Source organism: Drosophila obscura, unplaced genomic scaffold (assembly GCF_018151105.1).
Source record: "Drosophila obscura isolate BZ-5 IFL unplaced genomic scaffold, ASM1815110v1 contig_73, whole genome shotgun sequence".
Lineage (NCBI taxonomy): Eukaryota > Metazoa > Arthropoda > Insecta > Diptera > Drosophilidae > Drosophila > Drosophila obscura.
Genome location: NW_024542865.1, coordinates 9,141,185 through 9,165,457, shown reverse-complemented (window position 1 = coordinate 9,165,457; position 24,273 = coordinate 9,141,185). Strand labels below are relative to the sequence as shown.

Sequence of the window (24,273 nt, the reverse complement as noted above, 5' to 3'; positions counted from 1 at the left end):
ATCAAATGTCAAGCAGCCGCTAAAAGAATAACGCAAGAAACGAAAAGAAAGAAAGGAAGACCGAAAAGAAAGGGAAATAGGAAGCGAGAAAAGAGAGAAAGAGAAGGGAAGAATGAGGTACTTTTGTTAGAAAAAAAAAACGAGTCCCATTGTGTCCCCTGTAATCAAATATCAATGAAAAGGAGGTAGAACCCTGAGAACAAGGACTCCCTTCACCTTCGCGAATTTCATGGCAAAACTTAGCTTACAGGCTGATTCCCTTGTCAGGGGTTTTTTTGGGGGGGGGCTAATTAAGCTTCGGTGGAAGTAGTGGAGGGGAAAACTAATGTCAGAAAGCCAAAGACCCCAAAGGAAGTTTTGGTCTCCTAAAGAGAAGAAGAAAACAAAGCAGAAGGGGGAAATTGTCAAAGAAAGCCGAGTAAAAAAGGAGTAGCAGAAGGAGTGGCAGAAGGAGTAACAGAAGGAGTGAGAATTGAAGCATGAAACGGATGTTGCCAAATGATTCAATCATTTCGGATTACTCACCCGTGATGGTGATGGCATGAGCAGAGTACGCGCCACAAGAGGCGGATGTGGGCAGACGGCGGATTCTAAGGCTGCATTTAAAAAGCTTTATACTCCCATTTCTTCTTGGAAAATTAATTCATCGAATGAAGCTCTAAAAATCTTATGCGCACATTGTTCAGAACTATGATTTATTGCAGATAGAAATTGTGGAGCTTTGCATAGCGTTTTTATAACCGATTAATAACCGATTCATAGCCGATTCATAGCCGATTCATAGCCGATCTACCAGTCTTTTATGCTGACATTATTTATTTAAAATATCTTTTGAACTATACAAAGATCCATTCAATCCAATCCATTCAAATGAAAAGAATTCTAAAGATTTTCATATGTATGGGAAAACCCAAACAAGCTCTATTCTTTATGTCTATTCCATTGTTAAGGGACTTTTTCTTATTTTCAACATTCCTCTACGTTCCTCAGTCGAAGAGTTAAGAACCAAACCGAACCCCACCGTCCTCTGGGAGACAGGCGGGCTCTCTCTTTCTATCTCTATCTCTCTCTTTTGTGGGGTCTCTGTGTGTTGCCGTGGAACCGCTCTGCACTGCGTTTTTTGCTGTTGATTACTTCTCCAGTTTCCCAAGGTTCCAGAATAAAAAAAAAAACTCCCGCAAGTTCTTGGATTATAAAAAAAAATATATACTATATCCGCCGAACAAACGCTTTAAATTTTACAAAACTTTTGCCTGACCAAACGAAACGAAACGAAACGAAAGAAGTAGACGACGATGGCGGTGTCGAAGAAGCGTCAAGAAAAAATTCCATGAAAATTGCAGAGTCGTAAAGTTTAATTGTGGCCCAACACTTTGCCGCGCTGCCCATGCCACCCATTCGATGGGTCATTCGATGTGGATGTGGAAAGTGGCAACAGATTTATTTACTGAACTTACAGAACGTTTCGAAATTATCAGAGAGAGATTTTCAATATAAAAATATATTCGAATATTATTGTGAAGAAAAACTAAACGATGGAAAGATGGAAGGTTGTTCTGAGGTCTAAAGTTGCGAAACTTACTGTAAATTCGCGTGTATGAAGAGAGGAAAGAACTGCATAAAATGTACAGCACACAAAAAAGTGTTAAAATTTGTGACCCAACTGCATGCAAATTTACACAGGAGGCAAGCACTGAAGCACTGCACGGTGGCACGGTGGGAGGCAGAGGTGCTACAGCAGGGGTTAACCAAATAAACAAGAAGCAACCTTGCAACCTGGAAAATGAAGAAGCAGCAACAGCAGCAACAGCAGAAGAAAAGCAGAAACTTCTTCAGAAATCCAATAAAAAATTGTCCAAATAAATACATATTTTGCAATAGACTTTTTTGAGAAAAAACTACAAAAAAATAAAACCAAAAGAAATATGGAAAAATTTAGAAGAAGGAGTGGAGAAAAAACAGAAACATGCAAGAAAAAGGAAGCAGTAAAAATAAGCTAACAAAAAAGCGCATAAGAAAGAGGGAGCACTTTAAGTCGCAATTTGAGACACACTTGAAGTTCCATTGAGATTTTGTATAAGGCCTACTAATTTTATTATTGTTGGGATGAATTATACTTGTGTTATTATGGGAAGCTGCAGTTTTGAAACAATTCAAGGATTTAGATGAAGATAAATAAATAAAAAGAAAATATCAAAGAAAAAAAATACGAAAAGCCAATTAAGTTACGAAAAAATTAATAAAAAAGACAAATAAATAAAGAAATTTAAATTTAAAAAATCAAAGAAAAAATAATAAATAAAGGAAAGATTTAAAGTTAAAAAATAGAAATAAAAGTAAAAAATTAATGAAAAATAAAATTTTAAATTTAATATCAAAAAATTATGGATAAAGAGGAATATACAGATATTGTCATAGCTGCTCTTTTATTAGGGAATATAAGGGATCATACGGGAACATTTGTGACGGTAATCAATTGAGGAATATGTTGATAGTGGATTCAGTTATACCCGTCTCCATAATAAGAGTAAAAGATGGACGAAAAAGTGTCGAACAAGTCAACGATGATGAGATGCCAAAAGAAGAAGGAAGACTCAAAGAAGGCGCGAGGGGAGGCAGCAGGAGGAGTGGCAGAAGGAGTAATAGAGAAAGAAGGGTCACACCACTCGAGAGTCAAGCATGAAATTGTAGAAGAGAAAGTGCATTCGGGGAGCAACAAAAAAAAACAGAAAAATAAAAAGGAAACTGCTGGACAGTGTGCCCCACCACCCTATAGAAAGCGGCAGAATTTCCCAGTGACATCAAAATTTACATTTTCTACTCAAAAAAAAAAAAGTGGAGAGCGTTAAAGAGAAGTAAAAAATAAAAGAGAGAAAAGTAAAGCAAAAGGAAGTTTCACTAGAGAGGCCAGTAGGTTGCTGGGAGGGGTCTGGTGTTTTTGTGGGGCGTTGGGGGGTGTGTTGAGTGTGCAAAAAAGTTGGCAATAAAAATGCAACCGAAACGAAGAGAGAAACAGACTTCTTGATAAAGGGAGAAAGAGTATGTGAAGAGGGGTCACAAGAGGGAGATTTGCGGGGAGAAAAGAGTGAGTAAGAGAGAGGAAGAGGCAGAAACTAAATCATAAATGTATGATAGTCCTCCCACACGCCAAAAGAACACCAAAACGAGAGTCCAAGCGAAAGGCCTGCCGTCCAGAGAGTACCCAACAGTGGGACTAGTGGGACCACAGAGGAGTAGACCCACATAGAGGGAGGAAACCTAGAGCAGAAGAAGGGACTGTACATAGGGACAGGCACTGTGCCAGAAGTAGCATAGGAAATGAGTTTTCCCCAGTGCAACAGCCCCACCGCCACCACCATCACAAGGACTTCTGTTTAATGGCAGAGCGCCGGACAACGCACAGAGATTTCATTTTGAAACTTTTTATTTGAGGTCTAACACATACACACACACACACACATACGCACGCACACTCGCATCTATAAAGATATATATTTAAACGATCTAAATATTTAAATTTGTTTAAAAAATAAAGCACAAAAACATTAACAAGGGAATTTAAAAGCATTTAATGCTCTTATTTTTTCGGCACTTATTTTAGGTGCTTTGTGCTTTGATTTTATTCTTGGGATGCTCTATACATTTCGGAGTGTTCGATCTTTGGTTTTTTTTTACCCGTACTTAGGTGTAGCTTTCATTGATCAGCTCATAGCCGAGTCGTTATGCGGCTCGGCCCGTCTGTCCGTCTCGATGAGCGCTGGTGGGGCGGTAGGTAGTGCCCGCCCGCCCCCGGGGGGGGTAAAGGGCCATACGGGGGATAGCCAGTGGAAATTATTTGTTGTCCCCCCCCCCCCCCACCCACGACAACGCATCTCATTTCCTCCGCGCCCGCAGGCGCGAGCAACCTTAGAATATAATATATGTAATAATATTGTGATTTCAATAGCAGAGCGCGGTTATTAGCTATTGATCTAGGTCAGGGCTCGGCACGGCCTTATCTATTGTGGATAGAAAAATATAAAAAGATTGAGAGACATAGAGATAAAATGATAGCTGTTGTTTTTTTATCCGATTTAGTCAATAATAAATATATTTAAGAATATTGGTTGAATTTTCCAATTTATATTTAGATTAAATTTTTAAAGACAAAGAACTTTGTATTCATTATTAATGCATAGTAAAATTAATAAAATCAATTTTAATAAATAGTTTAATTTGTTGTTACATTAATATATTTAATTAGAAACAGAGAAAGATGAAAAGATAAAAGATAAAGTTCGATTGAAAGATAGAATATAAATAGATAGATTGAAAGATAGCAGATGAAGATGAAATGAAAGATAAATAGATGCCATTTTGATTTCTCTTTTACTTTAAATTTGTCTTGCTATGGTCCCTTTTCACTCTGCCTCTGCGTCTGCCCATCCCTTTTTTTCTCGTGTAGTTTCTCTCTCTCTGTTGTGTTTCATTTTAATTTCCATTTGCCACTTGCCCCCAATTGAGTCACTTGCCATTCACCCAAAAATAAAATACTGGAAAAGACATCGAAACAAGACAAGAAAAAAAGAAGCAAACTGTCATGTGTTTGTGCCTCTGAAGTTGGTTGCTGTCTCTTTGTATCTGTATCTGTTTCTGTGCACTGTATTTGTATCTGTGTCTCTATATGTATCTGTGCGTCTTTGCATCTCTGTTTTCTTGTGTAGTGTTTGATTTGCGCTTGATTTATGCGCTTTTTAAATGGCAAAGATTAGACATTTGTTTAGCAATTAATTTTGGGATGACACTTGCGGCCCACAAAAATGAGGGTGACATCAAGAGTCATGAGGGGAAGGCGGGAACACGAGACAGGGGAGGGGGCGAACGTAGAAGGGGCAGAAGCCATGTGGATCATTAAGGCAGCAGCAACATCGCGGCATCTCGCCTACACGACCTACAATATCTCTTGTGGATTGTGTGGGGTGTCACTTTTGGCTGCCTTCTCCTTCTCCCTCTGCTTCGCTCTTTCGCTTCTTCTCCTCCTGTGTCTGTGCTTCTATTTCTTGGCCTCTTGCTACTCCTCTTCCTCCTCCTTCTGGTTTTTCTAGCTGCCTCCACTCAAAAAAAAAAAACGTAACGAAGCGGCCAGGTGCTAATTAATTATCAACGCTGATCAGAGGGTAGCAGCAGGAGAATATTAAGCTGATGGAAAATCTAGGAAAAAACAATTTAGAAACTAGAATCTCGCAAAAAATCCAAAAGAAAACGTGTGAAAATACTTTCTACTAAATATATGTTTATCATTAATTCTTTCTATTTTATATATATTTTATAATTGTTTCATTTAAGAACAATTTCCAGGGCATCTCAACGCTGAGTTTCTTTTGGGGTTACTTTTCCCTCAGTTTAAATATTCTCTTGGTGAAAATGAATGTAAGGTGAAAGGTGTCTTGGCTGAGGAACAGAGGAAGGAATGGTAAACGAAAGAAGGAGAGAGAGAGAGAGACCGTCAGAGGAGTGCTGCGACACCCATGGATGGCTGCCGGTCGGGGTGCTGTCTATATGGGGCGTTGCGTCGCATCAAGTGCCGCACCTCATCAATTTTCGGTGTGCGGAAGTTGACTTAATTTTTTTCACTTTTCGACTTTTGGTTTCCATGATGGAATATGCCTTGTGGCAAGTGGCAAGTGCGGCAGGTGTGGCAGCGGCCCCTGACTGGTTGATGGATCAGGGGGGAGAGTATTAATCACACAGAATTTGTGTTTTATTTAATTAGAGACGAGTCTTTCTTTCGTCTTTGATAAATGAGTCCAAATTCAGACAATTAGAACAGAAATAATTATGATGTCATCGAAATTATAGATTTATCGAGATAACCGTATTATCGGTATTAATTAAGAGTTATCGTTACCAATATAAATATCGATTATTAAAAATAAGCTTCGAGTTATAGCAAAACATTATGTTAAGTTATGAAATTTATCAAATCTTTTTCGTTTGGCGTGTTTTTCCTCTTCTGTTAAACTCGACTTGCTTGGACTTTTACCTGTTTCTCTTCCAGTTTTGTTAGCTATATTTTTTTCACTTTTCATTTCTCATTTTCCCTCGTCTAAGTAAATCCCAAGAATATTCCAATTTGTAATTTCATTTTCCTGCAGTTCTCATTTTCCTCCCAAATTGAATTATCCTTAAGGGTACTCTCTGTGTGTTTTTGGTTCTTCCATCCATACATAATTAATTTCATAAAATAAATTATTTAATTGAAGTTTTTGTGTGACTTTTTAACAATAAAAATTCAACAGAAAAACGCAACAATTGTTGAAAGTTGTGTTTGTCTTTTTGTTGTGGCAATGAGGGGGTAGCTAAATGCAGGGAAAATGCACAGAAAGGGAAAATGCTGGGAGGGAAGGGCGGAGCAAAAACTTTGCAATGGAATTTGTAGAGCTTTTAAGCTAATTAAGCCAAAAATGGAAACATGTTAAAATGTTTTTCTTGCTACGCATTCAGCAACAAAAAGCGAAGACGGACAAAATGTTGAAGTGTAGAGTGCGTTTCATAATTGCAAGAGCATTTATATAAAAAACGATTATATTTTGATAACATTTTTTTTTTTCCAAAAACAGAAAACAAAGTTAAAAACCAATGGGGGAAAAAATGAGGAAGCAAATGAAAAAAATCCATAAAGACAGTAAACTGATTTGATCCTTGATTATCAATAATTGTTATCGATATGATTGATGCTTATAAATTTTTAATTTACTAGGAGAAAAACAATCACTTCCGATACATGAAATTGATTAAAAGGTTATCATGAGAAATAATTTGATGATACACCCTGTAATATGTCTAAAATTTCTGGAAATACTATAAGTATTACCGATTCTTCTGAGAATCCAGAAAATGAGCAGACTTTTCCCATACCCATTTCCATTTGCCGCAGCCCCTTTCCAAAGTGTTTGTTTATATTTCTGAATAGAATTTTCCTTCAGACTCTGTCACAATTCTGCTCCTCTCTCCCTTGTGTTCCATGCCAATCCTCCGTTCTGGCATTCCGCTCCCCTTCTGAATTCCCCCCATCCTTTGTGTATAATTATTTTTAAAGATTTTTGCATTTGGCAAATTGTTGGATTGAGTTAAGAATTGCCTTTTTCTTTTTGGGGAGAATGGAGTTTAACCACTCTCCCCTTCGCCCTTTTCCTTCTGCATCTCCTCTGGTTTCTCCCTGTGCCTTTTTTCCTCTTCCTCTGAATTTTCCCTGTCTCCTGCCACGTTCTTGTGTGCCTCCTCCTTCTGCCTTTTTGGTGTGTGGCATGTAGTTTATTTATTTCATGGTTTTAGTGCTGCATCATCTTCATTTCCGGCTAAATAGAAAGAAGGAGAGAGCTACGGAGACTTCGTAAACAGTAATAGAGAGAAAGAAAGAGAGAGAGAGAGAGGGTGACCGGAAGAGGAGAGAGAGAGGTAGCAATTGGTAGAGTTAGAGAGAGACGACCCCCCGCAAAACATTTTGTTTTTATGCGGCACTTGCGTGTGGCAGTTGCATTAAGGAGGCGGTGGCAAAGCCCCAAAAAGGGGGAAAGGGAGGTCAGCTGAGAGTCAGCTAAAATAAGAGAGAGGGAGAGAGGGGGGATAAGTAGAGTAAAACAGACATAGGGTGGGGAAGAGAGAGGTACGGGTGACAAAGTATCTGTGATTATGCCAAAAAAAAATCCTAGAAAATGTGAATTTGCTGCCCTATAGCCCCTCCCACCCGCTACTTAGAGCCTATCCCTTGTCCCTACCCCGCACTGCTTAAACCCCTCTTCAACCCCCCGCCCCACTATAATCATCATCATCATCATCATGAGACGTTTAATTGAAATGGCCAAACGCACGCCATGACCATAAAAACCATTTCAAGGTGCCGCTTTAGTCGTCAGCCACAACGCCCCATTTGGGGACTAACAACAAAACACGAGAAATTAATGTTCAACCAAAGCTAAAACGAAGCTAACGATACCCTGTTTAGGGCGTAAATATGTGTAAGAATATCACCCAAGAAGGAGTTTATGGGAATATCTACATATAAGAAGAACTTTCGAAAAAAAATTCAATTGATTTTTCATAAATAATATAGAAATATTGGGATCCCAATCATGGATATTGTACGACTTTAAGCATTGTATACATTGTAGCAGAACAAAGAATAACGCATGGATTTGTTGTACAAAGAATAAACCTAAGTGAAAGGACACATTCGTTTCGAATGACATGACACTAGACCTTACACAACGTGCGACTCGGGTTATTTATGATCAAATACTAAATAAATACTAAACGTAAAAATACTAAAACAATATTTAAGATGATAATGTATTCAAAATACTAGAAAATATTGAACATATATAACTATGTATAGTAGTACTTGTAAAAAAAGTGAAAATATACTTAATAATTACTACTAAATGTTTAAAATAAATACTTATTTAATACCAAAAATATTAAATTAAATAACCTCAAGAATTAATAGAAATATATTTAATTAATACTTGAAAAATTCTGGACAAAATACCAAAATAAAAGATATTGGTATTGTGAAAAAATCGTTTTTAAATCATCACACCCTTTAAGGGGTACCAATCCCACCCATACCAATTATGATGATGAGAGAGGAGTGGAGCCGAAAAAACAGTGATCAAAATAAAGAGAATTCCCAAAAAAAAAAAAAGCACCAGCAGAGGAAACAGAAACAAAAACAAAAACAGAGGAAGAGGAAGCAGCCCCAAGAGCAGAGGAATCTGCAAAAATTATGACAATTATAAACACAATTTTGTTGTTGTTGTTTTGATTAAAACCTTGAAGAGCGGGCAGCCACGTACTATATCATCATAAAAAGCAGACATCGAAGGCAATTTTCAAGGATTTATTTTGTGGACGGTTTTCTGCATTTGATGACTGAAAATTACGAAAATTATGAAAATTACTGGAAAAAACATGTGGGGAAAAAATTGCTTAAAAAAATAAGAAAAATGGACTAAAACACAGATTTAATGAGATGCAGAGGAAAGCTTCGGTGAAAATGATGTATGTTTGGATGGAGAGATTATAATGCTTGCATCCATTTGTATATAATTTGAAAATACTCGTATTATAATCGTATGTTCTGCTTTAAGTGAGTGAAATTTCTGTTTGTTTTCAATGGGAAAACCAGAAGAAAACTTCTTGGGGCAACCATTTAATATGAGAAAAAAATAAAACTTTTGATTCTTTGTCGTTAGCTTCTACTTCTATACTCACTTCTCTTTTTACTTCTTTATTTCTTCCCCACTCTCTCTTTTCAAATTCCTCTGTTTGCGTTTACTCCTTCGCTCTCTCTGCCATCTGCCCCCCTCCACCTCCACCATCAATGATGTTGCAATAAAATGCTGTTGACGCTGCGATGACGATTATGTGGCGCATTCCTTGTGGCTTTCGCATAAATTTTCAAACGAAACTTTTCCGTGGGGCAGCAAGAGGCAAAAGGGGGACACAGAGGGAGAGTGCTCCAAGGAGAGGCAGGGTGACAGGGTGGGATAGTTCTCGGGGGTGTGGAGCAGCACATGCAAAAGTTCGCTTTCAGCATATTTTCCTCTTTACTTTAATTTTTTCGGCAACGTGGGCGGGGTGGATGTGGGGTGTAGGAAAATTCAATTAAACGGCAACAAACGATGACAGTGGCAGGGAGAAGGACGAGGAAAATGGAGGAGGCGAAGCCAAGGCGTGGAAAGCGCGTCATGCATCAATCAATAGCAATCATCAATCATAAGTCGCCCAAACAATGTATATATATACGATACGAAAATATGATATGGGGGGAAGATAAAGGAGGGTAAGGCAGGGTGGCATGGATATCTTCTAAAAGTTTTTTTTTTCTTTGTATATTCATATGGTATGGCTATGGCTACAGGGTTTTTTCTTCTTCTGGCGAGTCATCATCATTCCCATTCCCATCCATTGAGTTTCGGTTCTGGCTCTGAAGTTCAAAGCAAATTGATTACGATAACCGCAGACCAACACGGGGCACGGCTGTTTGCAAGGGGTTAAGATTTAAGGGGGGGGGGTTGATGGGTGGGAGGCTCGTAGCACACAAAGTGTGAGAAATTTCGCCACCATGAAATGTGCCATGCCAATGTGACAATCGCTTTGGAATGGAATGTAAATAATTTTGTTGAAATTTGCTTGCGTATTTTTGTTTAAACTTTGATACAAATGTAGACGAGAGTGACTAAATGGGGGTTAGGGAGAGGTTTCTGGATCTAAGAGGTGTTAAAGAGGGGCACCAAGGGACTCTCTCCAAGAGTCTCACTGGGAGAAGGCCAGAGAACCTTTTGCCGCCTGTTACATACATATCCGTGGATAAAATACACCTTTTATGCTGCTATATTTACGGGATGTAATAAAAGAAATCAAATTAATATCAAAATGTCGAGTGTGGTGCGGGTGGTCAGCGGGAAAAATCAAATTAAATTATGCAAATAAAACACAAAAAAATTATAATGTAAATTTACTCATTTTATTCCATTTCATATTTCATTTCACATCAAAGAATAAATTGTCGCACCAAATGTTAATAAGAATTGCAACATTTTAAGCAATATATAAAACAAAGTCACGCTGGGAGAGAGCTTATTCAGTGCAGAATCAGGCCTCTTACACTCACGACTAGCAGTTTAGTGGAATAATTAGATTTTTGCTTTCTAATGAAATATATACAAAAGTAAATCAAATATGGAATAAATTAACAAAATAAAAATAGCTAAAATTTGAGAGTCTCACTGGGAGAGAGCTAGAAGTATCACTGGTAGAGAGCTTTCCTTGAATGGGAGAGGGGAGAGAGAAAAAATGATGCACTCAATCTTATAAAAAAATTAACCTCATCTGAAAAAAAATCATTATTTGTATATTCTCTCCTAAAAAATTCTCTTTCTTCTTCTCTTCTGCCCAGAAAGGGCATTGTTGGGTTAACCTCAATTATGTACTGATTTTCAACTCACTACCAACCATCAGTCTATCCATCCATCCATCTATCCATTCATAGGGTTTGGTTTTCTCGTTAATGATAATTCATTGATGTGTGTGGATTGGCAAACAAAATTGTTAATTTCTGATGATGATGTGGCCCCTTTTAACGAGAAATTCGTTAATATTACGTGTTGGAAATTTACAATTTGTTTATGCGGCGGTTTTCCCTGATACCGTCCCGTCCCGTTGCGTCCCCTCCCATCGCTTTGATTTTTCCACCATATATAATTTTGCGCTGACAAGGGAGGCGATGCGCGGATGGTTAATGAGGCGTAACAGTGGCAAACATATAGTTAACATCAACTATAGATTCGTGGATGTCTGAATTAATTGTTGAGCTTCCACCATTCGCTGGGTTCTCCACTGGATTTTAATTGCTTTTTCGGATCGAAAATTGACGATTAGCAGCGCCACTGAAACGGAAGCAGTTTTGATAGGAACACACGTTGCCCCCACGCCCTGCCCCTACTCTCACCTACCTCTCTTTATGCCTATCTTTTACGAGTATGTGTCCATATGCATGTGCGTATGTACATACATATATATTTATATTTTATTTTATTTATTAATATTATTTTTTTTATCTTTTCAGGTATGTTCTGGTATATGAAGAAAATGGTTTTTTAAATGACAAAAAAAGTCAATGTAAGGTAGGAAATTTGCATTCAAAATAAGGCGCAATAGGGCATAGAAAGATATTTTCTTGGTAGAAATCCCCATAAAAATGTTAGACTTAGACAGTATTAATCAGTGAAATATATTCCATAAATACAACAATTACCTCTTAGGCCTTGCCAACCCAAAACGATTCGGCTTTTGCATTCAGTCTTGCATTTACTTCATTCGAAATTAATGCACATATCCTTTCACTTAAGGGAACATTTATGACATTTTCACAGCGATACTCAAGGCGAAGTGGTGTCAGTAGGAATGTGGACCATATCTTGTGAGCCTGCAATGGCATCCACTAAATTGGTGTTGAATTTTAAGTTCCACCGCTCAAAGTGGAAGCTAATCAAATGGTTAGCTCTATCACTCTCTCTCTCTCTCTCTCTTTCTCACACACCTTCAAAAAATTAGCTACCACTTAATCGCAGTCTCCGTTACACTATCCTTTCCATGAAGCTTGCACTTATTTTTCGCACTTCTATTCCCCTCAAACATCAGCATTTTTTTTTTTTGAGTGCCAAAAGCAGCAGCCAGCAGCAACCAGCAGCAGCGGCGGCGGCGGCATCAGGGACTGGCTCCTATCATCAGTGTCCAAACGAGAAAGAAGAAGGAGAGAATGAAGGAGAATAAAAAAGGCAGCAGCAGAAACGCATCTTTGTCGCTGCTTTACACCCATACACACACGTCTGTGCATGTCTGTGCATGTCTGTGCGTGTCGTTGGGGCTTGGTCTCACTCTACCTCTCTGGCTTCCTTCTCACATCGTTTAGCTTTTGTTTGTTGGTTTGTTGCCCAGAAACCTCGCGGTTTTAATGTGTTTTTAATGTTATTTCCATGACATGCCGCCAACATTTAAGCCTGGCCCCAAAAGGGGGCGAGGAACGGTAGATGTGGGGAAAGGGGCCCAAACGGATACTGAAGTTGGAGCGAGACAAATGCATAGTTTTGTTGCACGTTTTTCGCATAGCTTTTGACTCCCAAGAAATCGCTCTTTTCATATGGAAATACACTTTCCACAGAGAAACAGAGAGCACTTCTCTAGCGAATGATGTTGCTATTTTGTACAAAGTAAACATAAACAAAAGGATACACACAATGTACATAATTATTTTGGGTAATAAATTAATACTTCAATTATTATATAATTTTTTAAAAATTCTTTAAAATTGTTTGAATAAACGAAAAAATGTGCATGGCTTAAATATACATTTGTAGGTATAATGTAATGTTTTAGATATTTAAACATTTTCATTGAAATTCTAATTGTTAAGATAATTTAAAAAAATCTTAAATATCATTAAGCGTGATTATACGGTTTCTGGCTTCCATTCTGCCCAATTTCAATGAGATCTGAGTTTCATTTGAGATCAGAAAAAGCACAGAGACATTCTTATTATTATTATTTTTCTAGATTTCTTTTGTTTCTCAGGATAAACCATCAAAATCTTTTTGCTTTAAGGATCAAATGTTTCTATCAGTAGCTAAACATTTTAATAGACAGCTGACAATATTTTCACTAAATAAAAAACCTGCTGATTAGTTCTTCTGCTCTTTTAGTGTATCTTTTGCTTCGATTTGCTAGCCTTCGATTTTCTTTCTTGGATTTTGTCGTTTTTATGCTGTTCGTTTTCTTTTCTTTTCTTTCTGGTTTTTGTAATGTTTGTAGCCGCTTCCTGGGCTATCTCTCGCCCACATTTTGGCCCCAGCGACGACGACGGCGACGTCTGAGTGACGTTGGCTCCAGTCCCAGTCCACACCCTGTACACACCCTGTACCCCCCTCTCTGTACTCACTCTCTTTCTCCCGTCTCTGATGCATTAATGTGATACTAGGAAATATTTTGCATATTTACTTTGAAAAATCTGTGGAAGAAGTAAGTTTTTCGTTTATGCAAAAGCCCCCTGCACCCTGCCAGTCCCACCACTGGCTTGCTGCTACAAAAATGAGCAACAATTTCAATCAAGAAACCAGAACTAGAAACAGTTTCAGATTCGAATTTATCATCTCTTCGATTTGCTGCTCATTTCCGGTAGAAGATTGTCAAATATTTCCCCCTTTTCTCATCGGACCACACGCATCAAAGGCTGCTGTATACCAAACAGAAGAATTTTTCATTTCAATTTTTGTATTTTGAATTTTCAGTTCTCATTTCTCTCTGCTGTGGGAAAATCTGTTAGGCATTTGCCAATTTTCCAAAGGGATTTTCCAGCAGAAAAATGATAAAAAGGCAAAAGGAGGCTTGCTCTGGTTTGCTCTGGTGTGCTCTTTCTCTTCCTTTTTTGAAGTGCAAAAAGTTGTTGCAACAAGAAGTTAATTACGGTTTTTGGAAAGGATTCTGTGCCTGTAGGAATCCTTCTTGAATCCTTCTGTTTTGAATCATTTTTTTTTAAGGTTAAAATCAACAAACATTTTGGAAAGTATTTTAGAAATCCAATATTAAAATGTTTATATGGGCTTTTTGTGGCATTATTTTTATGCGACAAATTCCTTGGGAATCTGAACATATTTTAATGTAGTTTTTGTTACACAGAAGATGTGCTTTAAGAAATGTGAGATGTGCTCCCACATTTCCTGCACAAATAATGACCCAAGGGCCGTTTGAGCCGTTTGCTCTGGACTTAAACCGAATAAAATGTTTTTAACAAATCTCCTTGTTAAAGATCTTTTAAATATTCATTAGAATAAAATTATTTTTCCAAATATTTTGACTTACTATTGAAATAAGAAACACTTTACACTCAAATTTCGTGTGAAAAACGTCTACGGGAAAACACCTTTTAGGCAATCTCTCGTTTCATCCTTCGAGAAGAGAGGCTGCGGTGGGCGTTGCCTGTTGTTGTGCGGCAGAAATGAGGAAAGAGAGAGGAGAGAGCAGTGAATGCAAGGAAGGAAGAAAGAGAGAGCAGAGAAATATCGACAGCTGGTTTATGTCCCGTTCCGATCGTTTGATGGATCGATGCGATCGATGTGGCGGCTCTCAAGTGTTTCGCATTTTGCGCAAGTTTCTCGCTTCAGTTCTTCAGCGCGTCTTCCTTTTCCACTTAAGTGCCTCCTGCCACACATTTCCCTGTTGCGATTTGCCACGCCCCTGTAAGAGGCACCCATCCGTGTTCCCTTTTTTTTTTTTGCTCCTTTTGCTACTTATTTTTCCCATGATATCTGGTATCTCCTCCTCTGGTATTCCCTTTGCCTATCTCTTGTGCATCCTGTGCGTGCCGCCTCTGGTGACCGCCTGCTGTTACACCTCCGTCTCCTCCCCACCCTCGAATTCTTGTGTTTTTCTGTTTTTCGTTTTCCGATTTTTATTTTCTGTATTTTTAACCCCCCGATGATGCCGCACCGCACCGCACACATGTTTCTGGGACAGGGGCGAGGGACAGCATCTTGAGGTTCAATTACTTGTAATTTTAGCCGCAACAAAAACAGAGGCACAGAGGAATGGGAAAGATCCTTTTAGATGCCCTTTTTTTTTTAGGGTAATCTTTTCGTTTTGTTTTTTATTTGGGAAAATGTGAATAGTAAATCTATGGGAAAACTCAGCTTAAATCTTTTAAAATTATAACTTTTTTAAGGAATGATTTTAGTTCTTTTATTTAAGTATATTTTGAGGTCTTACTATAATAAATATGAATAAATTAAGTAAATACAGAATAGAAAATATTTTATTATTATACATCACATTTAATTGAAATATCTGTGGAAATGTTAGAAATTTTGAGAAGTCTTTCTATGAGAATTAAATTGTAAAGTGATCTGTCTCGTTTTAATACATTTAAAGGTTTCGGCCTTCAAATGTAAGGCTCTTTTTTCAAAATAAAATAATCTACAGATCAAGGATACACATGATGCCCCATAAGGAATTGCTTTGTTTTATCTTCTCAATATCGTAAAACCCCTCTGCTTGGAGGGTACAATGAGGATGCAGTCTGGAGGATGTGTAAATGATGCTACCACACGGCGGCGGGGGTATCACAATTTTAAGCAAAAGACAACAAAAAGAACATACAAGAAAGCAATAATATTCCCGCAAAGGTGAAGGTCTTCACCGAAAAAATAAACAAAAACAAGAAGGAGAAAATGAAAACAATAAAACAAAATGAAAACGAAGAAGGAAGGAAAAAAGAAAGAGTAGCAGAGACGAGGAGAGAGAAAACACATACACGCAACATATTGAAATTAAATAAAACCGAAACGAAATAAAAACAAAAACAAATTAAGTAAAAAAAAGGGAAGGGGAACATGGAAAAGGATCAAAAGGAAAAACAGGAAAACAAGAAATAACGGAAACAAGAATAAGCAAAAGAAAAACTTTATCTCGAAAAATTACTTCTAAAATATACCAAAATAGTATACCAGAATACTAGAAAAATAATAATGTAATAAATAAAAATACTAAAGTAATACGAGAAACATTACTTAAAAAATACAAGAACAAAATTAAAGATCTAAGATAAAGAGGAAATAATACTAGAAAAGGGTTTCATTAATAAATACAAATATAAAACGAAAAATAAATTCATACCAAAGATTGTTAAACGGAACTTCAAAAATATCATTTATAATTTGATTGATTTATCTTCAATAAATATTAAAAATTATATGAAAAACAAGCATATGTATGCGAAGGGTATTTCAACGGTACTCCTTTATTTTTCCTATTTTCTTTTTCTTATTTTGTTTTTTCTTTGTTCGGTGGAAATCCTACTCTATTTTCTCTACCTTTTTTGTTTTCTCGTTTTGTTTTTGCTTTTTTCACGCTCAAATTGTTGTAATTGAAGTGTAAATTTTTACATCTGTTTAATATACATTAATGCCGAAGAGGGAGCAACAATATAAACCAGGAATCGATAAAGTGATTAACATGGCAGACCTGCTCTTCCAGAGGAAAAGCCAGAGGTGGCAGCGGCAGCGGATAAGTAGAAGAAAACGCGTCTGGGATGTGGAAAATTATTTTGGAATCACACACACAGACTGACGGCCTGTTTTCTTCCTTCCTTTCCATATAGGCGGTTTCCATCATTTAATTTCGTCTCATTATCAAAGCCACCACCTCTTGGACACCCACTCTCTCTTGTGTTTTTCTTTTTCTGTTGATTTTCCGCTGTTTTTCCAGCTGCCGCACACTTGCTCATCCTACATGCAGGAAAATCTAGGGTTTATTATGCCACATACAACCATACAACCATACAACCATACATATACATATTTACACATGTATAATTGAAAAATTGTTTCATTTTTGGGGACATTCCATTTGAAACTTCATGCAAAATTTTAATCTTCAATTAAAATTCGTAAATTCTATCAAAACTCGTGAATTTTTTGTTTAAAAATCTGAATTTTCTCGAACTATGAAAATATTTGCGAGAAATTTGATAAATATTTCTTTTAAAATAAATATACCCGAATGTTGGTGTCTAAAGTTTCTCTTAGTGTAAAGAGGCTTCTCCTCTTGTCCATGTTGATGTTCATGTGTTTCCCATCGTGTCTGGTGGACGGTAGGGTGGGGGACATACTCCTTCAAGGCGAGTGGGGGGATGGGATGTCTGTTATTTTGCATTCATCTTGGAGGCAAGTCACGTAACATAAACGATGTATGATGGCCCGATGGCCGGTTGGGCAAAGCAAAGGAGGGCTAAGAAGGTGAGAAAACAGAGAACCCCAGACAAAGAAGACGAAGCTGAAGAGGGAGGAGCAAAAGGAGAAGTAAAAGAAGTACAAACCAAAAAAGTAACAACAATCAACAGAGAAAGAGCGAGAAATATTGTGCATAAAACTTTTCTAATAATAACGATCGCATGGCAGTATAACGGGAGGAGGAGTGAGGGGCTCAAGGAGCGGATGGGGGAGGTCCAAGACAATGCCTAGACCTTGTAGTGTGGGAGGGTATGTGGTTGGTGGAGTGGGGGTCAGTGTTCAAGGCTATTGTTTCACTCAACAAAACAGAAATAAAAACTTTGCGTGCAGAAATTAATTGCGTGACCAACAAAACAAAACAAAATACAATACAAAAAGGAGGAGAAAAAAACAGCAACAACAACAACACGAGAAAAAAATAGAGGATAATATAATAGAGAAATATACAAATTACAACAAAAATGGAAAAACAACATAAAATGCAGAAAAAATATACAAAATCATATTGCAACAATTCTGAAAAGTATAAAAAAATTAACAAAATTACACAAATTTCGAAATTGTAATATATGAGGAATATTCCAAATCGGAACAGCGAAAACGAATAAAAAATGTATAAAAATATACAAAATCAGATCACAAAAATTCAAAAGAATATACAAAATCCCATCAACAACAACAAAAACGAATTTAAAGATAAAACGGAATATAAAAAATTACAAACCAAAATTAGGTAATAACAAATTAACAAAACTATTCCAAATCAAAACCGAAATGGAGAAAAATAAAAAAAACACTAGAAAATATTCTGAGAAAAAAAGTATGAAAAACATTTAAAATCACAAAAAAAAAACACTTAAGACTCATAAGAATGAGTTAAAGAAATTGAAACGAAGTTTTCTTTAAATGAAGGGCTAGTACCAGGGAAAAATCTTTTAAAGAGCGACAGAACGTATAATATTTTTGTTAAAAAATGTCATTTAAAATTTTCTTAAGTGTTCTTCAAATTCAAAGACAATTATTTAATTCCCTTGCAAAAGAGTACAAGTATATCAATTATTTGATTCAACAAGTGTCTGTCTGCCGTCTCCTTTCGAGGGAATCCTCTATCGGGCAGGCAGGCTTTAAATCCTTGGATTTTCATTATGTGATGCGAGAAATTCCAATGAAAATTCCCCTTGTAAAGAGATTGCTGGGATTGTTGTTGAATTTTCGGTGTTGATTTATAAATTATTTATGACAAAAACAATGACAAAGAGTTAGAGAGATGTGGCATTGACAGAGAGAGAGAGAGAGAGAGAGGGAGAGGGAGAGAGAGAGGGAGAGGGAGAGGGAGAGGGAGAGGGAGAGAGAGAGGGAGAGGGAGAGAGACAGACAAAGTTGTGGCATTGACAAAGCATTTTGCTGGCAACACCTTGGATATGCTGGGTGGTTTGTCATGCCTACTCCTTTCTGGTAAATTTACCTCTACCAATTCCGTTCCTGGAAAATATTTCACGCTCAATTAAATTTTTTCCCAGATTTTTCCCTTTTTTATGCATATTTTTTTGCACTTTTTTTCTCCGCTTCCGAGTTTGGGGATAAAATATTTGCGGCCGAATGCTGCTGCTGATGCTGCTGACCCCAATCCCTGGGCTGACCCCTGACCCTCTCTTTCTCTGTGATTCCTGAATCATGCCACTGCCTCCATCCCTCTGTGCTCTTTGTGGCAGGGTCCCAGTTGGGGAATTTAATTCACATTGATTGCATTTCGAGCGCCGCATTGCGTTGCATTTTAAATAATGCCAGCGGCTTCTGATTTTCCATTTTTTTTTTTTTTGCACTCAGAGACAGCAACCGAACGGCCGCAAGGGACCATGGATTACGAGGGGGAGGCTGGAGAGAGGTCGTCACTTTAATTAAACAAATGCCAGGGGAAGGCGTCAGTTTTTTGTATACGAAATTTTAAGAAAAAAATCAGAGAACAGAGGAGGCACGAGCAGTAGCACTGGGCGCCACAAAACGGAGCACTGCGAGCACTGAAAGGTGCATCTGGTGAGGGGGGATAATTATGAACTGCTGTTCTTTATATAAACTCCCCATGCTTACATACTAGTGTGTGGATCGGCAACAGATGGTATCGTTTAACCCAAAAGATAGGCAGTGGCAGGTGGCGCTAATAAACACGAGACCTCTCTCGCCTTCAAAGCTGACGAAAAAAAATAGTGCAAATAAGCCATTAGTAGAGTGGAGAATGTAGATCGAGAAGTGATGGAGAAGGGTGACACAAAGAGTGGGGAAATTTGGATGAGCAATTATGGAGCAAGGCAGGGGCGTGCCCAGGATTTCACGAAGGGGGAGCCGAATTTGTGTCCTTTAAATTGTATACTTGGTAAGTGTACTGGGAGTCATTTAATTGAATAATATTTTTCTGTGTTATATCTTAATTATATTAGAAGTCATCGGGGATTTTTCCCGAATTCTTCTAGAACGTCCTCTTGAAACTCCGAATTTTTCTTCTTGACCAGGCGTCTGTGTGCGTGCTCTTAGCAGACACAATCCTACGAAGAAAAATTTGAATATTATAACTATTATTAATTTAGAATATTTCACTTACCATTCGGGCGTGATTCAGTCATCGTAGTTCACAACCAAGTCTTCACTCTTTTAAAAGTATTGAATGATCGTTCTACAGTAGCTGTGGTACATGGCAGAACTAGCAGAATATCTAGGGCCAATTATATTTTCGGATAGAGAATTCGCACTCTTTGTATGCACAAACCAAATCGGTAAACGTTCGTGTTTGGCATAGTGTGAACCTCGTTTATCTCATTTTTAATTTCGGGCAAATTGTAAAAATCACTGGCTTCCGAAATGTTTGCTTTTGCCTGGATGAAATTTAAATTTTCTATATCACTGGGATAAAAAGCAGTTCGAAAAAATGCTGGATTAGATTTTTCTGCAAATTATTGCTTCAGCGAACATATAAGAGTGTCGATATATGGAAAATATATTGCTCTCTGGTAATAAATAGGTACCGATGTACCGTGGCGTAGTTATTTCAACGCTCTTTGCAACTTCAGTGCATTCCAAATATATTGAATTTAATACTACATCAGCTGTAGATCTATATATCTCTACTATATCCAACACGTTCTGCATATGCTCAGAGCACTTAATAATGTCCATATTTTTTTTTGATTTGAATATTTTTGTAAGGGGCACAGCATTGTATTTTGAAATAATACAAAGGCACCTTGGAGCAAGAGCAACACAGAGAGAAATAGTGGTGGCAAAAGATTGGCAGTATGATGGATAAATAGTGAGGCAAATGGAGATACATAAACTCCTAAATATATCGAAATTTAACACATATTGTTTTTCTTCTTAGATTCTCATTGATTTTTGCTATTTGTGCAGTAAATCAACATTATATACATATCATAATTTACCAATGAAATGGAGTCGCTTTTTCCATATAACTCCTACTCCCATAGATGTGTGGCATTCTCTAGTTAATAAAAAAACATTTTCCAGCAGTAGGAGAGAACCCAATTAGCAGACGAATGATAAGTCCTATGGGATACGATACCTATAAGTGGCATACAAAAATATATAAAACATAATTTTTTATATTTATAATAAACCGCAATTATCTGTAAAATATTTGAATAAAAAAATGTAGCAACAAATATGCAGAAAATATGTAATACCATAATTTTTTTGTTTGAAACCAAAAACGTAACTTTATACGTGAATGTAGGAAATATATTAACTAGATGTTTTTTTCTCCCCTTTTATGCAATATTTTTGCATAATTTTTCCACATTTTTGCACCCAGAGAGAGAGAGAGAGAAAGAGCGTTGCCGCCACTCGACTCTCAACAATCTGGCGTTCGTTTTTCCATGCATTTCCCTACATTTTCCCAGCACTTTAGACACCACTTTTGCAGTGTTTTTTTTTGTTAAATATTTTCATTTTTTGTTTGCATCAGCCATAAGTTAATAGACTTTTAATCTCGCCAAATGATTATAATAAAAAAATTAAATAAGTACAAAAAAAAGTTAAAAATAAAAAAACTACAGTGGAAAAAGTTTCAGGTTCCAAATGGAAATTTGGTGGGGATTGGATTCTCGCATCTGGAGGTCGGAGGTCGCTTATGGTTCGTTCAGATGCAGGCAGTCAGCCGGCCATGCTACCAACCATTCGCTTGGTTTTTAATTATGAACATAATTATTTAATGAATATGTGTGAATACATTATGTCCACGTCGTCCCTGTATCCGCGTCTCTGTGTGAATGAGTGGACGTGTACATGTGTGTGTGTGGGCGTGTAATTATATGTCCAGACTGCTGGCATTGTAACCCATGAGATCGGTGGGAAGGGGGAAGGGGATTGGGGATTCGGGAAGCAAAATCAATTTAATTTCGGTTGGGGAAATGAAAAGAATAAAAATACAGGCATACTGGCAATAAAATCCATCTTCAGGGCAGCGTTCATTTTTGTTGTTGGGCACTCTTTAAAGGAAGGAATTATCTTGGATTTATCTTTATAAATACTTGGTTAATCCGAGAGAGTTGAAGGAAGCAATAATTTTGATGATACTCACAAATAGTATGGTACTTTTTCGACTGAATCAGTCAATATACTTGAACAAATATTTTGCCCATCTGACTCAAGTGTACTGCCTCTTCCAAAGGATTTTCTGCTTTCAAAGAGTAATAAAACAATATTATTTTTAAAGATCGAATTACATCGAATGATTGGTTGTACTTTATTCTATATTATTAAAATATACGGAATAATGGACTGATGTCGGATTCAAGCAATCTGCTACCTCAATGAGGACTGTTTTCTCCGTTAAAAGTCCTGTCTCCAGCACTGCGGAAAAGTCCTGGAACACTTTTATGTTAGGTAAAATCTACATACGAATCCTTTTTCGTTGGCAGATGATAAACCCTTCTGTTGTCAGGCACCGCATCCATTGACCGGGATATTGGTATTAAAATTAAACTTTTGGGATTAAAATATATGTACATGGAAACTATGAAAAAGTTTGCCCAAAAATGAATTGCTATTCTATAAATGGATTTCCCATACATTTGTTTGATTGTTCGCTTTTTTTGCGGAAATTGTTTGATAAGCATTTAAACCATAAACAAAAATCCAAAAAAGGCCAAACCGGCAGTGAAATTTATGGCCAAACAACAACAATTTTTGTTTTTGCTACACATAAAAATTTATGGCCAGCATTTTGTGGTATATTTATATGTACATATATATCTATGTACATTGTACATATATCAGATATTGCACTTATTATTTTTATTTATACCAAAATGCCAGATAAACAATGGGAATGTACAGAAAATAAACCAAAAACGTTTTCTGATTTGTCTTGATCGAAACACACGCACATTTTTCGCAGGCAGATAATTCATGGGAGTTTCCGAGAAGCATTCGCGTCGGTTCTTCCGTCGGACGATAACAGTAGAAAATATATATAAAATATAATGGATAAATATTAAATGAAATTAAATTAAAAAAAAAAGAAGAGCTCCCTCGTCTGGCCCCTCGTGATGTCTGCCTGGATACTAAATATGTGTAAACACTAATTATGTTAATTATACTGTTTTTTTTTTGCTTTTGCTTTTGCCTTCGCCTTTGCCAGCAATTATGCTAATTGTATTTTCAATTATTATATGCTTATTTATTATTATTATTTCTGGGAGAGCGGACGCCCACGCTCTCTCTCCCTTTTGTTGTTGCTGGTGATTAAAATTATACAAACGAGGCCTCGATTTATGAAAAATGAGTGAACGAAAAAATAACAACATGCGTTATAGTCGAAAAAAGTGTTGCGACCAAAGGGATAACCATTGAGGATCTGTATCCTATATAGCTGTGCAAATTTTTAACTAAACGAAAGCAAACATTCGTTTTGAATGACGCAGACAGAGATTAGCCATTTAAAACGATAAAATACTTAAAAGAAAAACTAAATTAAGACTAGATCCTGTTTAAAAAAAAAAGCTAAATATTAATAAAAAATTCCTTTACAAAAAAAAAACTAGAAAAATACTGAAATAATACTAAAAACTATAAAAATATTATTAGAAAATACTATCGAACACTGGGAACAATATAAAAATAATACTATCAAATTTATAGCATAATGCGATGAAATATTCTAGAAAATAACCAAAATAACACTAACAATGTATTGCAAAAAATAGTAAAGTAATAATTCACAATATTGGGGCATAATACAAGAAAAAATACTATAGAAATACTAAATGAATACTAGAATAATCCTTGAAAGATAAAGCAATTATATAGAAAACGGAATATCTAGACAAAGTTTCATTACAAAAAGCCACTAAAGCCATTTTAACTCGCTTCTGATTTCTATGAGTATCTTTTATATTCATTTATGGATAACTTGAGGGTATAATTTACCTGAAAATAGCCCATTGAATCCAAGTGAATCCTTTCTTAGTGGCCTGCGCGATGTGTGATGACAGGTGAATGCATACCGATTGAAATGTAATATCATTTCTGATTGCATTTCTGTATTAATATGACATTTATCATATTTCGAATATTTTTGGAACATAATTTTTTGGGTTAATTTGTTTCATTAAACATTCCTCGCATACAGAGTAAGGGAGAAGCCTTGTTCGTTCTGTTCTGCGCCTTCTTGAGCATTCATTTGATGGATGGAATGTTTGGTGACCAAAATTGGGATGCACTTGCCCCCACCGGCCGCTGTCGCACATTCCAACAGAACATTCCACATTGAACAAGAGACGCGGCGCGTACGTGAGGAATGAAAATGAAGCCAAATGAAATGAAACAAAAATGAAATGAAATCAGGCAAATAAAATAAATAAATAAGGAAACGAAACGAAACGAAAAGAAAGAAACGGAGAATAAGAAGTGCAAAAACCAAGAAACTTTTGAATAACAAATG

The 24,273-nt window shown here is 36.8% G+C and overlaps 1 protein-coding gene across 1 annotated transcript in view; it reads left to right on the top strand.

The window, feature by feature from the left end:
- LOC111068738 (homeotic protein female sterile) overlaps window positions 1-24,273 on the top strand; it is a 114,826-nt gene that overhangs the window by 24,025 nt on the left and 66,528 nt on the right. The window lies entirely within an intron of this gene.